At 40.1% G+C, this 15,856-nt stretch overlaps 1 protein-coding gene across 3 annotated transcripts in view; it reads left to right on the plus strand.

The window, feature by feature from the left end:
* Positions 1 to 15,055: 15,055 nt before the first annotated feature.
* The window catches only part of RAPGEF5 (Rap guanine nucleotide exchange factor 5), a 134,593-nt gene continuing 133,792 nt past the window's right edge, over positions 15,056 to 15,856 (plus strand). For all 3 annotated transcript variants that reach the window (XM_057418915.1, XM_057418913.1, XM_057418914.1), the window contains exon 1: positions 15,056 to 15,139. The gene's annotated coding sequence lies outside the window, so the exon portion shown is untranslated. The remainder of the gene's footprint in view (positions 15,140 to 15,856) is intronic.

The following is a 15,856-nucleotide window of genomic DNA, read 5'->3' on the forward strand; positions in this document are numbered from 1 at the left end:
AATAAAGATGTATATCAGAAGAAAGGCAAGTAATTAAATTTAAGGGTAAAGAATATCAGTAAGGAAATCTGCCTCTTTAGAGTGGTAGCCCTGCCTAACTTCAAAGACTATCTTCTGTTCATGAAGGATGTTCCTATCTACAGATGTTTCTGTGACATTATGGGGGTGCTGAGCACATCTTTTACTTTCTTAATACCTTAATCTGCGTAAGGTATGTTATTTATATTATTTGGTTATGATCTTATCACAATAAATAAAACTTGTATCTGTTATGTACTTGGCACTTGATCTGTTTCTCCATGTCAAATAATAGACAAGACTCATCTTTGTTCTGCACCTATGATATTTTCTGGTTCTGCGAAGTGTCTAGTGAAATCTAAATTTACCTAAGCTGCTTTTTAGTGGTTGGTTGTATATTCTAAACTGTTTATGTTCTAATCCTATTCCATATCTACTGGTTACTGCACACTACTTTCCATGTTACTCCATGTGCTATGTAATCAGGATTGAATGATAGGGATGCAGTGGTTTCTGGCACATTGGCAGAGACTTTTGAACTGCTTTGTTTTTCAAGTCCCTCCCTATCTCAGAGGTAACAGGCATCCTTTGGGAGATGGAGTGCACTTGAGTTTTCATTTGTTCCTGCCGGTAGTGGAGCTCCAGGTGCTGCCGAGGCTCTATCAAGATCAGCTGAGGAGTTCCTGGATCTACTTTGCTGAGGAATTGTTTGTGTGATCCAAGGGAACAATTTTTTTTCCTTGCATATTGAATGCTTCTTAAGCTCTTTATACAGTGATGTCTTGACTGCTTCATGAAATTGAAATAGTTAAACTTTAATGGTTTTCTACAAGCAAAGTACAGCTGTTCTGGAAGTGGTTAAGAACTCCCACTATCCAGCCCATAGTAGCTTATGCCAAGAGCTACTGTCAGTGAAAATAATATTGTTCCCAAGAAGTCACATAACAAAATGCTGCCAATCCAAAGAACAGCACTGCAGGTTCTCAAACTGTTAAGGCTATAATGCAAGCTTCTTAAACCAGAGCTGGTTCATCCAGCCAGGAGGCCACTCCCGCTCTCTGAAAACCTCAGGAAAGCAAAAATGAGCAGTTTTATTCATGATTTCCTGTGTTTTGAATTTCCTATAGGTATTTGTATTTAGAGCGGGGCCACCGTGGCTACCCAGCAGGGAGCTTGGGTGTTTCTATAGCTATCTTCATCAGCAGGTCTGTAAGTGTTTTGCAGAGCAGAGTGGTCATTGGTTGTTCCCATTCTATGGGAAGGGAAATAACTTGCTGAAGGTTGTGACCACACCAGGTTCAGGAATAAAACCAAGGTATGCTGAATGGCCAGATGCTTTGTCCAGTGGGTCAGTTGGTCTCTGCAAAATCAGAATATCAGTTTATTGGAAAAAAAGAATGAAGAATTTCAACATCTTGTGTCTGAAAGGAGTAACTTTTCTCTACTTCTAGGAATAAGGTTTGGGAAATTACCTGGTGACCTGCCTTTTGTGCAGGCAGTGGTGAGATTGGAGCTCTCTGAGAGCAGGGACATTAAAAACATACCTTTGCACACTTGTAAAGCAATTCATGAACCGTTTGTCCATGTAAAAAAAAAACAACAACCCCATACCTAGAAATATAGGCATTTGTCAAATAGTAAACTAAAGTGCTGCAATTTACTGTGAGGTATTTTCATAAATCATAATGAAGTCATTGAATTTTAATTTTGTTTTTTCATACATGAAACATTAGATGTACTGTAGTTATTGAAGTCTATTAAGCTGATTCTTTATTTGCAAATTGCTTTTGAAAAAACAGTTTTTAATGGATTTTGTTATTCAATAATATATATACTTTGTATTGACATTTTTACCTATTATTGTCCACATCATTCACAGCTGATTTGCTGAATATTTGCTGATATGTGAAGTTTTGTTCCTGCATCTGTGTTCACTGAAATAGCTGGAGCACTATGGAATATTTTTTCCCTTCTGATGCTTGTTATAGTTCTCGCAGCAGAGGTGAGCATCCTTGCATCAGGGTCGTGGGGGCAGTTCACAAAAAGGCTCCTGAGCCTGTACTGGGAAAAATCAAGTACCTAACCATGCTGATTTTGCCTGACACCAGGGATGGAACATTTGAACTTGCATCTGCACAATGGATTGTCAGTAGTGATAGATGAGATGAATCACTTGTTTAATTGATAGTCTGCTTTAAAAATTTTATAGTATTTAATCTCTGACAAAAGTGGATTGCTGAAGGCTGAGTTCTGGCACCAGTGTTATCTGCAGGAATGTTAACAGCATAAGTGCATTGGCTCCTCAGCAGTTGGTACCTGGTATACTGGGTATATGTGATGGGGAGAAGTTTTGGTGAAAGACTGACATAAAAATATGTGTTTTTTTAAGAGCCTTTTTTAAACACAGGGTGCATCTAGAAAAGTGTTTCTGGTTGCTCTGCCGCTCCACAGACTTTCTCTCCCATGTATGATGCAGCTGGAGGTGCAGAATTAAGTTATTTCTGGGAGTGATGGAACAGGACAGGATTATGGAATACTTGGACTCGAAGGGACCTCCCGAAGGTTGTCTGATCCATTCCCTGGTCTGAGCAGGGATAACTTCAAAGCCAGAGCACTTGTGCAGGACATTGTCTGGTCAAGTTATGAAAACTCCAGGAAGAAGACTGCACAGCGTGGGCAGTTCATGTGTTTGACACATAATTTCCCCATGAAATTTCTTTTTTACTAATGTGTGCTTGTGAGTCAGGCTGCCTGGCTTGCCGAATGTCTTTGCCAAGTTGCCATCCTTCTTTCTTTAATTTGGAAATGTGTTGTGAGAGGGCATTTTGCTGGCAACAAAATTAATATGCCAACAGAGGTACTTTGAAAAGCAGTGCAGACAATCCACATTTTCCTACTCCTGACCTCTCTTATTATTGTTTTGTTCATGTCTTCATTTAGATCTATCTGAAAAGTCATGTAACTTGTCAGTGGGGGGGCATCTTTTTAATTATAGAGTGAAATATCCAGTATGCATTCTTTGGAAAGCTCCAAAAAATGATTATTAAATTATAACTTGCATCATTAGAAATATTAATTGTTGCATAAAATATTACTGATCACTAAAACCCCCACCCATCTGCTCTTGTGTGCTACCCTTCAGATCAAAACCAAACCAGATGCTGATGACCAGGAAAACAATGGTAGATTACAACGATAATCTACTATATTTATTAGTTGAAGAGCTTTAAAGAAAAATAAATGCAGCAATATTGATAGATTTTTATGGTGACGGTCTGTATAGGGCCTATTTTGTACTGAAGAAAAGGGAGGATATTGCTTTGCTGTGAAATGTTACTGGCAACCAGGTGGAGTGAAATGCACTGGGAAGCTTTTAAGGTAGCATTAGGCAAGGTATAGCTGAAATAGCAAACTAAAGCACAAATATTGCAACAAAGTTGTGTTAATGAAGGAGCACGAATAGTCAAGTGTACTCTGCATATTTTAATGTTATGTAAAACATGATAAAAAGCAGTAAAATTCTGATTTCTCCTTCTTTTCATATTTAATGAACTCTCATTGCAAACACTGTATTAGCATATGAGTTGAAAATGTCCATAATTATTTTTGTAAGAAGGAGAAGAGAAAACTAGTTTAAGCTCTGTTTCTGTGTCGTAGACTATGGCTGTAGTCCATGCAGTCTGTAATTGATCTATGGAGTTAAACAAGATGGGATTTCTGTTTTACTTAAACTGATGCACTTCTGTGAACATGAAGGTGGGAAGTAAGGTTCCCTATTACTGAATTTTGTCATGTCAAACTTTGCATTTTGTCATGTCATTTTTTATGGGCATAGTTAACTTCCTTTTTATGTGGACAAAGAAGAGACACTGAGGATTTATTAGGCATGTTTTATACCATTGTTCCTTGGATAGTTTTAATTCAGCATAAACAAATGCTTCCTCTGAGCATAGCTGTACCTTCCTGCCTCTCTCAATGTCCCACTGCTTTCGCCTGTGCCCCTGCTGCCTGCTTGCTAGCAACGGTGTTTGTATGGCTCCGTAGTGACTGGTGGAGGGAAATGATCTGGCTTAAAATGAATCATTTTGTAAGCCAGTTCAAAGCTATTGGTCCTTCAGCTTGGTTCAGGACATGGCTTCACAAACACATGTGGAAGCACAAAGCAGAAGAGTGGTGGGATGGGAAGGTGAGGCAGGAGGTGGAGAGAGGACCCAAACAACTTGTCAACAGCCTCCTTTTATAGTACTTTAATCTGGTTGTGGAAAATACATCATTAGCAGGAGAGTGGCCATCTCTTTTTCAAGGAGTATGAAGTTTCTCTAATTCTGGCATCGGCCATTTCACCACTCCTCCCTTTCTCTCAAACTGAGTTGGCTTTTGTGTCAGGATGCCCCAGCTTTGTTTGAGGCACAGGATAAAGACGGAGAGGTTCAGGCCTGTCATGGTGCCTTTCTGAAGCTGGATTTAGGCAGAGCTTTCCTGCCATGGTAGGACTGCGGAAAGGAGGGAGGAGAGCAACCAGCCAGTCCTACCATATTGTCTTCTATGATATTCTTTCCTATTCTTAGCTTCTTTTAAATAAATAAAAGGGCATTGCAAACAAAATTTGCTCAAGTGCATTAGATTACACTCCTTGCAAGACTTTAAAAGTGGCTGGCTTATGCCAGATTAACTAAAAAAGAGCACTGTTCAAAGCATAAACCCATTCAACAATATTTAGTTTGGTATGTACTGGAAAATATGCTTCTAAACCCATTGCTTTCCTGACTGTTGTCATCTTGGAAGTAAGTCTTTAAACCTGAGGAGCACTGCTTCTCTTTATAAAGAGCAGCCATTTTCTTTGCAGATACCTTTCTGTTTTGAGGGAGGTGGGAGTGAACCATGAATTATGGGCTTCTCTTTTGTGAAATAATTTTGCAGGTTCATTTTATACAGAAAGGATGTGAGAATATACTCTTTAGTTTCCTTTCAGTAAACTAAAACCCATTTGGTTTTCTCCAAAGACCTTTGCAAGCTTACCTGGGTATCCTACATTGGAAGCTCTGCTAAGTACAGATTTTTCTTTTTATAGGTTTTTTTTTACCTTTTTATGCTATACCTAAGTATATGAAATTTCAGATTGTCAGGTGAAGATAACTTAAAAAGTTTTATATTTAATTTTCAAAAAATACTAATAAAGAGAACTGTTCCATTGGATGTTCTTCATTACATATGAATTCTGACAGTGGGTTTCAAGAGGAGCAGTGGAGGAAGGTTGTTTGTTACGAATATTATTCAGCAGAAAGTCAGTCATATTCTGTGTTTTCATATGAATGATAACTGCTGAAAGTCAACTACTTCCGACCCAACTCTGCTTGCTGTGCCTTAGCAACCATGAGGAAAAATCTGTTGCCACATGGAAACGGATTGGGGTTCATGACAACACTTTGTATACCCAACCACCCTCAAACAACAGTAGCATTTCATCTACCTAACACAGCACCCATGTAATTTCTGCTTAGAACTCCTGATTTAGACAGTAGCAAGCAATGTCAAATGCAGAAATTCAAGGTGACGAACTGATAAGCCAAATTGTTCATAATTCTATCTCCCTTCCCCCACTCATGCCTGGCATGAGTAAGCACTGGGAATAAATGAGCATTTACTCCTCCAGAAATCCTTCTTGCGTTGCAGGTTGAGGAAGGTGTGCTGGGCAGGTACAGCCCAGCTTTGTTCCAGGATTCATGTTCAGATTGGGGCAACTGGAGGGGAAACTGTAGTTATTACATCCGCTTGCTTTTAGCAACTCCAGCAGATCTTTTTGAAGACAAAACCCCAGAGGGTTACATTGGTTGCAACAGTGGCAGTAGTTTCTATCACTGTTTGGCGCTATCAGTGTCATGGTTTGTAGTGAGAGAAAGAAATCTGTCTAAGAAAATTTACTTACTTTTTGATTTGTGCATGGAGTGGGAGAGAAGCCTGAGGGAAATTAGGTAAATACCCTGGTGGTTTTCTTGAAGCACTGTATTGTTAGAGTTGAATGATTGGTGAAGAGCGAAAAGCATAAACAGGTGATTGTTTTTGAGAGTGAATTTGGATTCAGCCTTATTTGTGATTCTTTTCTGTATGTTGTCTCTCACGGTTGGAACATGAGAAGTTTCCATCATGAATAGTTGTGGAAGTGTATTTTGGGCTTGGATGCTAAGATGCTTGTTGAAAATCTGTCTGAATATATAATTTCCTTTGTGGTCACATTAGGCAATTTAGGATTTAGGTGTTCAGTGGTTGCAGAATCCCCGTCAGGGAACAGAAACAATCTCATTATCAGGTAGTCTGTGTTACACCATGTGCATTTCAAAATGAGATTATTTTTTTTTCAGGCTATTCATATTTAGGAAGTAAGCCCTGGTAGAGCACAACACTGAAGCATTTGGTTAATTTTAAATATATCAAGTAATCCAATTTGGAATGCACAAGTGCCATCCTGAATTTTTTAGGGACAAAGGGATGCTGCCCTGAAACTATGAATAATTCTTTTCTTATATTTGTACACTAGAACATTCCTAGAACTGTTCAGCAGTGTGGAGTTGAACATGGGCATGTTTGCAAATGAAACACTGATCAAACAGACAATATTGATGAGCCTGTTGTAAACTGGAAACAGGTGAAGTTTGAGTGCACATTTAGTGAACATTAAAATAATGTGGCATTATTTTAGTAATGCAACCAGATAGAAAAATTTGAAAAATTTGGAGTGGAAGTTTAAACAACTTGCTGGGGGCAGGGGGAAGAGCCCTGATCTTGCTTTTTCTTTCTTCTTTTATTTTTGAAACAAATTCCTCTATAAAAGATTTAGAAACAGGAATAATCTTGATTAATAATTATAAAAAAGTCTTATTTTTGCTGTTGTGTTTTTGTTTTTGTTTTTCCCCCCCTTGTGAACTGCACAGGGATGTCAAAAGCTCTTAGAAGAAAGGCAAAACATTTGTGGCCCATATTTGAAATTATTATTTTCCTACAATTTCCACACCTGCTTCTGTAGTGGTACAGTGTGACTTCTAGCATAGACAGGTTGCTGGCTGCTACCACTATACTAAATCCCAGCTGAGGAAAGCACTTGAAGTGGAGCTCCGAGCACTCTTGCTTTGTTTCTTTCTGAGCATGATGGTGATTAAATTGCTAGCAGATGTATGGAGCATTGCTGATGCTACTGTGACTGAAGTGCTGGCAATGGCAGAAATATCAGCAGTTGTTGGAACAGCTTGGGCAGGAGGCAGAGCACAGGCAGCTTGTAGGCAAGTCATCCTCTGAAGTTGAGATGAGGCCAAAGCAAAATCCCAGATCTAAAAATGAGGAGAAAACTCAAATGCATCTTCAAAAGTTATGGCTGAAAACATGCTCTATAGTTTCTTTAGCACTTGATTAGAACATTAACTAGGTTGTAGTAAATGCATAGGGAGTTGTTGTAGTGGAGCCAGTTCAGTATTCTGCTGAGTAAACAACTAAGTTAACATTTCCCAGTAAGATACAGCTTGATCTTTCAAATGGAGACTATTCGGAGAAAACTCCAGGAACAAACTTGCCAACAAAGTTTTCAAGCTGACAAGCAGGTATTCTTTATTGCAGCACTGGGTGACATGGGGGATAGCTCCTCCTAACGTGTGTCCCCCTATTGCTACACAAGGCGTCTTTATATAGTCCCTGGGCATACATACATATTCATGAGGCTACATATAGATTACATCATTTTCCAGAAAGATCCCTGCATGCGTACAGACTTGTGGTGGTGGTCTCTGAGGGTTGTTTACTTCTTCCAACAATCTTCATCACTTCTGGCATCCTTTGGAACATGCCCAGTAGATGCTTATACCAGCTTAATTGGTTTGTTAGCACCAGAGACATAATAATCCTCCTGTCCTCCTACTTATCAGTTAATTTAACTGTAGCCCATCCTGGACACCTGCCATTCCCAGATACTCCTTATCCCCGTGTCCTGTTCTTCTAGACTGTTTTTCTTAAAACTATGTCAACTATAATGATTTATCTTGTACAAGAATTCTCAGTGTGTTCTCTAGCTGTACTCTATTTTTTCTATGTATCATGCATCTCAGTAATTTTCCATTGCTACTGTTACAAAGCCATGAAACTTAACATTACTTAAAACTGATTCTAAAGGTTTATATATTCTGTTTTGTAATTTTGTGCCCCTCCTTGTCTCAAATCCCCCCTTTTTCCATCCTTTTGCAAATTCTTTTGCAACACTTTATATACTACCATTGCCATCTAAAGTCTTTTTGAAATAATTTCCCATTTCTACCTGATGCTTAATTTCATTCCTTTTCCAATCTTCATGATTTATCATAGATCATTTACAACACTAGAGGGAACATTGTATCATACCACAAGTAATCAATATTAAAATAATTAACGTCAATATTCCTGCAATCAAGACCAAAATATGCTTTCATTAGTGCACTTTGCTTGTGTAGCATGTTGTGGGGGAATACCTTTACAAACCTTTAAAAAGTGAGTTTGTGCTCATATATTAAGATATTATCATCAATGTCATTGCATGCTTAACTTTAAATAAGGGCGGAGATTCTCAACTTGTTTAAAAGTAATTGTCCAGTTGACGAAATACCAATTTAAACCCAGATATAAACCTTGCATAGTAATATCAGCCATTGAATTAGCTACTGCTTTTAAAAGTCTGACTGGATTATTTGATTCTTCAGCTTCTAATTCCATGAGCTAGCTGTAAGAAATATTTTCTAATGGTTGTTTTAAATTACTTGCTGATCACTTTTTCTAATCCTCCTGTTCTTTTAACACCATTCTTCTACTCCCTGCATTTCCAGTAGTTTTATATACCACAGTGAACTCCTTTCTATTTTTTTTCCCAGTTTATCCGTGGTTTATTCAAATTTGAATCCTGGCAGTCCTATTCCAAAACTTCTTCCTGGGGCATCTCTTCTAACTGTCCTCTCCTGTCACATGCAAGTTATTACCACAAGCTAGGATGCCGTTCCTGTGCTACATTCATACTTCACCCTCCTGGTTCACCCAGCAGGGACCAGCTCCTTGCCTCTATCTTCCTGCATATCCAGTAGGGAAGCTAAAGTCACCTATGCACACCTACTCAGGTATGATGGGAAAGCCCTTCTGGGGAGGACACCCAGCTCTCTGGATCTGCTCCGCATATGGTTTCCTGTCCCAGCAGCATATGTGCTGCCACATCCTCATCTCCTCCCTGAAATATGGCTTAACAAAGCTTTTCCTCAAGCTGATGAAGAGGCACAGGGAGACACTGGGGTGGCAGTGCCTAGAAAGCAGCAGTTGGCATGGGCAGCAATAGCTGTTCCAAGGTAGTTTACGTGAGTGATGAGTTGTTTGCTTGATGACTCATTCTAAGAGTTATTTGCAAATGTATTTTGAATTAGTGTGTGCATTAAAATAATTTGGGAGGAGCAGTCTGTATTTACCAAATGTCTTCAGGGAGGAGTGGTGTTTCTCTCCTCATGGCAGCCTGAATTTTGGGGTTTTTAAACAAACCGGGGAGCCCTGATCCACTCCGTCTTCATTCTGTTTCTGGAAGGGAACTGCCCAGTTTGTCCCCAGCAGCCAGTCTGCTGAACAGAGGTGTGCTCAGTGGTTAAATATTTATTGAGGCAAGCTAAAAAAAAAAGCACAATCATACTGTTTTGGGATTCCACAGACAGAATTCATCCTGTCTTCTTTTTTCCCATTTCAGGGCTTACATTCCTTCTCTCTCCCCTGGACCAAAGCTGGCACTGTGTGGTTTGAAGGATAAACTAGCAAATTTTTTTCTGAACAACCCTGTTGTTCTCAGCCTGTTCTCACAGGGAGGTAGCTCCAGCCCTCTGATCATTTTTGTGGCCCTTCTCTGGACCCACTCAGGCAGGTCCATGTCTTCCTTATGTTGGAGGCCCCAGAGCTGAATGCAGTAGTGCAGGTGGTGTCCACAGGAGTGGAGGGGGAGAATTACCTCCCTTGACCTGCTAGCCATGCTCCTTTTGATGCAGCCCAAATGCAGTTTGCTTTCTGGGCTGTGAACACACATTGCTGGCTCATATTCAGTTTTTCATCAATCAATACCCCTAAGTCCTTCTCAGGCTGCTCTCAATCCACTCATCGCTTAACCTGTATTCATGTTTGGTATTGTCCAACCCAGGTGCAGGACCTTACACCTGGCCTTTTTGAACTTCATGAGTTTCATATGGGCCCACTTCTGTTGCCTTTCAAGGTCCCTCTGGATAGCATCCCTCCCCTCTAGAATGTTGATCACACCACAGTCATACCACTCAGCTTGGTGTCATCTGCAGACTTGCGGAGGGCACACTCAATCCCCAACAATGTTAATTAATACTAGTCCTGGACCCCTGAGGGACACCACTCATGATTGGTCTCCATCCTGATATCAAGCCATTGACCACAGCTCTTTGAGTGGGACTATCTAGGCAATTCCTTAATCCCCAAGTGGTCCACCTGGCAAATCCATGTCTCTCCATTTTAGAGACAAGGATGTGTGTGGGTCAGCAGTATGAAAAGCTTTGCTCAGGTCCAGGTAGATGACATCAGTTGCTCTTCCGTTATCCACCAAAGCTGTAACCTTCTGTAGAAGACCATCAAATTTGTCCTTTTTTGCTGAGTTTGGTTTTATATTGTGATATAACTGCAGCCTGCAGCAGCAGCATTTTCCCTGGCTGAGGCTCAGCCGTCATCTGAATGCCAGGGACCAGGACAATACAATGTCAGGATCTGTAGTTCCCACTGGCATCACTGGAATTAACTTGCTGATTACAAGTTAAATAACATCATTAGCACCATCTTGGGAACGGAGCAGAGAAGGGGGAAATCGATGTATAAGCTTTTACTGTACTGCTGCAGTGAGTGAGCCTTGTTGAATGAAAGACTTGGACAGAAACCAAGTGAAGTGCTGTTATTTAAGACTGCTGCAAAACCAAGGTGTTAAAGATGTGCCAGCTAGGAAAAGTAAATGGGATCTGAGGTAATGTTACGTGCTTACAGCATCTTTGTTGGGTACGAGAGGGGAATTAAGCTTTTATGTTATAGTATTTCTATATGGAGCTACTGTTATACATGTAACTACACTACCATCTGTGATGAGCGTGGAAGGGTAAACAGTTTTAGATGCTTCTGTGGTTCCTTGTCACTTCTCTTGCCTGTCTAAAAATACGGTAACAGGAATATAGAGGGGGAAAAAAAGACAGGTGGCACTACTGAAATACAAATTCTGTAATTCTTACAGGGTGTGAAGGGTGTTGAGTTGGGGTTTTTTTATGATTGCAATATACCAAGTGGGAATTGGATCCTTCTCAAAGTGAGGGATTAATTATGCTGCCTACAAGTTGGAATAATATGAGGGACCACCACACAATCCTCCTATTGTGCTGCCAGTACTCCCGCACAACGTCTTCTGTTCCATTTCCAAACTTCTTTTAGGCAATGTTTATTTGTGTCTTGTGTGACTTGTAGTAAGATAGAAGTTGCCAGCAAGCATCACAGTAGACAGTATCTTGTCTTTTAACACTGGCAAGATATGGAAGTATCATGTTGTGTAAAGTTGGAACAACCTGGCTCTAGAAGAGATGTTTATCCTAGCTGTTTGCCTTCCAGAATTTTAGGTTCACGGTTAATTTTATAACTTTAAATCCCCAGTCTTTATCAATCAGTGGTAAGGTTTTGGCATTTGTATTTCCCTGCTGTGAAGAATTATGTGTCATTTTCCTTTCTATCTCCTCAAACATGAATTCTCTCAAATTTCATTTGGTGGTCATTTATTCTCAGTTACATAAACCAGAGCACAATGTCTGCCTTTTCGTTGATTTGTATAATTGCATTATGTGTCTTGTAATCTCTCCTTTGTAAGTTAAATAGTTGCAGTCTTTTGTGTCTCTTCTCATATTAAAATTTATCCAGATCCTTTATTATTCCTACTACTGTTATTGTCTGAATCCCTTCTAACACTGGGGAGTCAATTTTTTGAGATGCTGCTATCAGTGCAGCATGTGGCGTGGTAGGGACAATGCTGTTCTACATTAAAGCAGTGTTACCTTCCCATTGGTCACTGCTTTATTCCTCATTTATCCTATGTTTTTTTAACTTCAGTTAAGAATTTCATTTGCGAGAGTTGTCTTCCTTGAGAAGTGTTCTGTGACCCTGGGGTGTTTTTAGTAAATTGATAGTTTGCTATAAGAGCTATTAGAGCATGTGTAATCACATTTACTCCCTCTAGTAGATGCTACTTTTAATGTTGAGCTCATGATGATACTGTCGTTTTAGCCAGCTTTTTCTAGGTTTATCTTGAAATTCTTCCCTGTCATTTTTGGTCTTTCTTGACCCAAATAATTGTGTGTGGTGTACACACTTTGCCACCTCATCTTTTTTTCCGTCTCAAGAATAAATGTAGCAAAACCCCACAGAGCTGAATTTGCCAGTCCTTTTTCCTGATGTGAGAAAAATTATTTGGAGACTTCAGTTAGACTGCACAGATGATTTGATAAATTCTTTTTATTTAGTTTTCAATAGCTAAAACAGCCTAGACTGCTGCTTCTTCACAAAAATCAGAGCAAAACTAAAGCTCTACCAAACTGTTTTACAGACCCTGTCCAGAAGAATTTCAAATCCCTACCTGGAAACTCCTTCAAACAAGGTACTTGTCAAGCTTCTTCTTAATTCTATTTCATCAAACAACATACTAGGAATCATTTTGCTTTGATTCAACCTCTTAATTGTAGCTTTGAAGACACTTTTGAACGTGGCCTGCCATTAAAGCCAGTTAACAAGTTATAATCTGTGTTAGAAACTGTCTTCTAATAGTGAATTTGCAAACTGAATTTTTGTGAATTCCAACATGCACTCACTTCCCAGCCATTTAAATGATTTCCACTGCTTAGCTTACCTTTATAATATTTGAGAGCTCTGCATTTGCATGTTACCATACTTCACTGTCTCAGGACTATTTTATATTCCTTGAAAAATTTCTAAACATAGGAAACAAAACAGAAACAAAAAAGGTGATACCGCAGCATTGTTTTTCTTTCAAGTTAGTTGTTTTTAGATGAAGCTAGATGTGTTTTACTGGGATAGTGAGGAAACATCACACATTCCTCAGAAGCCTGGGTTAAAGTGGTGTATAGAGTCCAGGTGGAGTATGGTTTTATGGAAGATAGAGTTGGGTCTCGTTTTGATAGACACATAGAATCATAGATAGTTTTGGTTGAAGGGACCTTAAAGATCATCTAGTTCCAACCCCACTGTCATGTGTAGGGACACCTTCCACTGCATCTACAGCCTAGAGAGAGAAGGTAGAAATCAGGTGTAGGGGAAGTCAGAGTGCATCCATTCTGAAAGACCACATCCTCCTGGCAAAATACAGATCAACTGACATGTAACTATCATAGGACACCTCCAAAGATTCTGAACAGTACCAAAAAGCTATGAAATGATGTCAATGTGTATTAGGGTTGTATTAAATTGTTTAACTCCAGTAAATATGGAATAATGTTTAATTTTGACTGTATTTGTGTGGTTTTAAAAATAATGTCTGTCTGCTTTGATAGAATACCACTTGTTCTCATTCAGATTTATCTGTTCAAAGGAAAACTGACATATAGTAAAACCCCTGCTTTCCTAAGGCAGCAAATGTACAAGTAGTCCACCCTATGGAGGGGATTTGCAATCCATGATACAACTGAGTATGGCAGAAGCTGGGGTGCATTTCCTATGAGGCTTTCATAGATCATAGAATGGTTTGTGTTGGAAGGGAACTGAAAGGTCATTTAGTTTAATTTGCCAATGACACCAAGCTGTGTGGTTTGGTTGATACGCTGGAGGGAAGGAATGCCATCCAGAGGGACCTTGACACACTTGTGAGGTGGGCTGATGCCAACCTCATGAAGTTTAACCATGCCAAGCGCAAGGTCCTACACCTGGGTCGGAGCAATCCCAGGCACAGCTACAGGTTGGGCAAAGAAGAGATTCAGAGCAGCCCTGCGGAGAAGGACTTGGGGGTGTTGGTTGATGAGAAAATGAACATGAGCTGGCAGTGTGCGCTCGCAGCCCAGAAAGCCAGCCGTATCCTGGGCTGCATCAAAAGGAGCGTGACCAGCAGGTCGAAGGAGGTGATCCTGCCCCTCTACTCTGCTCTCGTGAGACCTCAGCTGGAGTATTATGTGCAGTTCTGGTGTCCTCAACATAAAAAGGACATAGAACTGTTGGAACAAGTCCGGAGAAGGGCCATAAAGATGATCAGGGGACTGGAGCACCTCCCATATGAAGACAGGCTGAAGAAGTTGGGGTTGTTCAGCCTGGAGAAGAGAAGGCTGAGTGGAGACCTCATAGCATCCTTCCAGTATCTGAAGGGGGCCTATAGGGATGCTGGAGAGGGACTCTTATAGAGACTGTAGTGACAGGACAAGGGGTAACGGGTTAAAACTTAAACAGGGGAAGTTTATATTGGATATAAGAAGAAAATTCTTTCCTGTTAGGGTGGTGAGGCACTGGAATGGGTTGCCCAGGGAGGTTGTGAATGCTCCATCCCTGGCAGTGTTCAAGGCCAGGTTGGACGAGGCCTTGGGTGATATGATTTAGCATAAGGTGTCCCTGCCCACGGCAGGGGGCATTGGAACTAGATGATCTTAAGGTCCTTTCCAACCCTAACGATTCTATGATTCTATTCCAACTAATGATCCAACTAAATGATGCCATGGGCAGGAATACCTTCCACCAAACCAGGTTGCTCCAAGCCCTGTCCAACTTGGCCTTGAACACTGCCAGGGATGGGGCAGCCACAACTTCTCTGGGCAACCTTTGCCAGTGTTTCACCACCCTCACAGAGAAGAGTTTCTTCCTAATATGTAATCTAAATCTACTTTTGACTGCTTGCTTATTATTTAGCTGGGGAGAAGGCATTGCTCAGAGAGAGGGATTGGACAGTGGCAAGGCAATTTACTACAGAAGGAGTAAATCTCTATTTGTCACAGTTTTCAATTTCTCTTTTCATTCAGATTTCCTGTGCTGGAAGAACTCTCAGGAATATTTTTATTCTACAAGCGTCTGACCTGATTAAAGACAGGGTGTACCTTACTGGCATTTGCAGGTAACCTGAGATCATTCATTCTAATCAACTGAATGGGTTTTAATTGCATTTGTCTATGCATCGATTTGACAAGAGAGTAAATTCTAAGAGCGAGATTTTGTGTGTTACTAAGAATTGAAACTATTTTCTAAAAAATTCTTTAGAAGCTCATGTGTTTTCATGCCTTTTCTTATGTTACTTCGTCAGTTGTCAGAAAGCAGCAGTGGCCCAATTGTATGTCCATTAATTTAATTGCTTATCGTTTCATATAAAATTGTGTCTGTTATTTTGCTGAAAAGAGAGAGTATTAAATTCAGCCCTATCTGGGAGTTATAAAAGAGATTAATTGGACTTCTAAGATTTAATTACATAGTGATTTTTGCATGTAATTCATGGAATATTTCTGTAATGAAGTGATTTGCCATTTATGTTGCATTACAATATCACAGTATCACAGTATGCTAGAGATTGGAAGGGACCTCAAAAGATCATCTAGTCCAATCCCCCTGCCGGAGCAGGAACACCTAGATAGTGTTACACAGGAATGTGTCCAGGCGGGTTTTGAATGTCTCCAGGGACGGAGACTCCACAACCTCCCTGGGCAGCCTGTTCCAGTGTTCTGTCACCCTCACTGAGAAGAAGTTTCTTCTCAAGTTTAAGTGGAACCTCTTGTGTTCCAGTTTGTACCCATTACCCCTTGTCTTATAATTGTTTGCCACTGAGTAGAGCCTGGCTCCA

This window comes from Pezoporus wallicus, unplaced genomic scaffold, assembly GCF_028554395.1.
Source record: "Pezoporus wallicus isolate ANWC-B61680 ecotype Strahan unplaced genomic scaffold, APGP_CSIRO_Pwel_v1 contig_47, whole genome shotgun sequence".
Classification (NCBI taxonomy): domain Eukaryota; kingdom Metazoa; phylum Chordata; class Aves; order Psittaciformes; family Psittacidae; genus Pezoporus; species Pezoporus wallicus.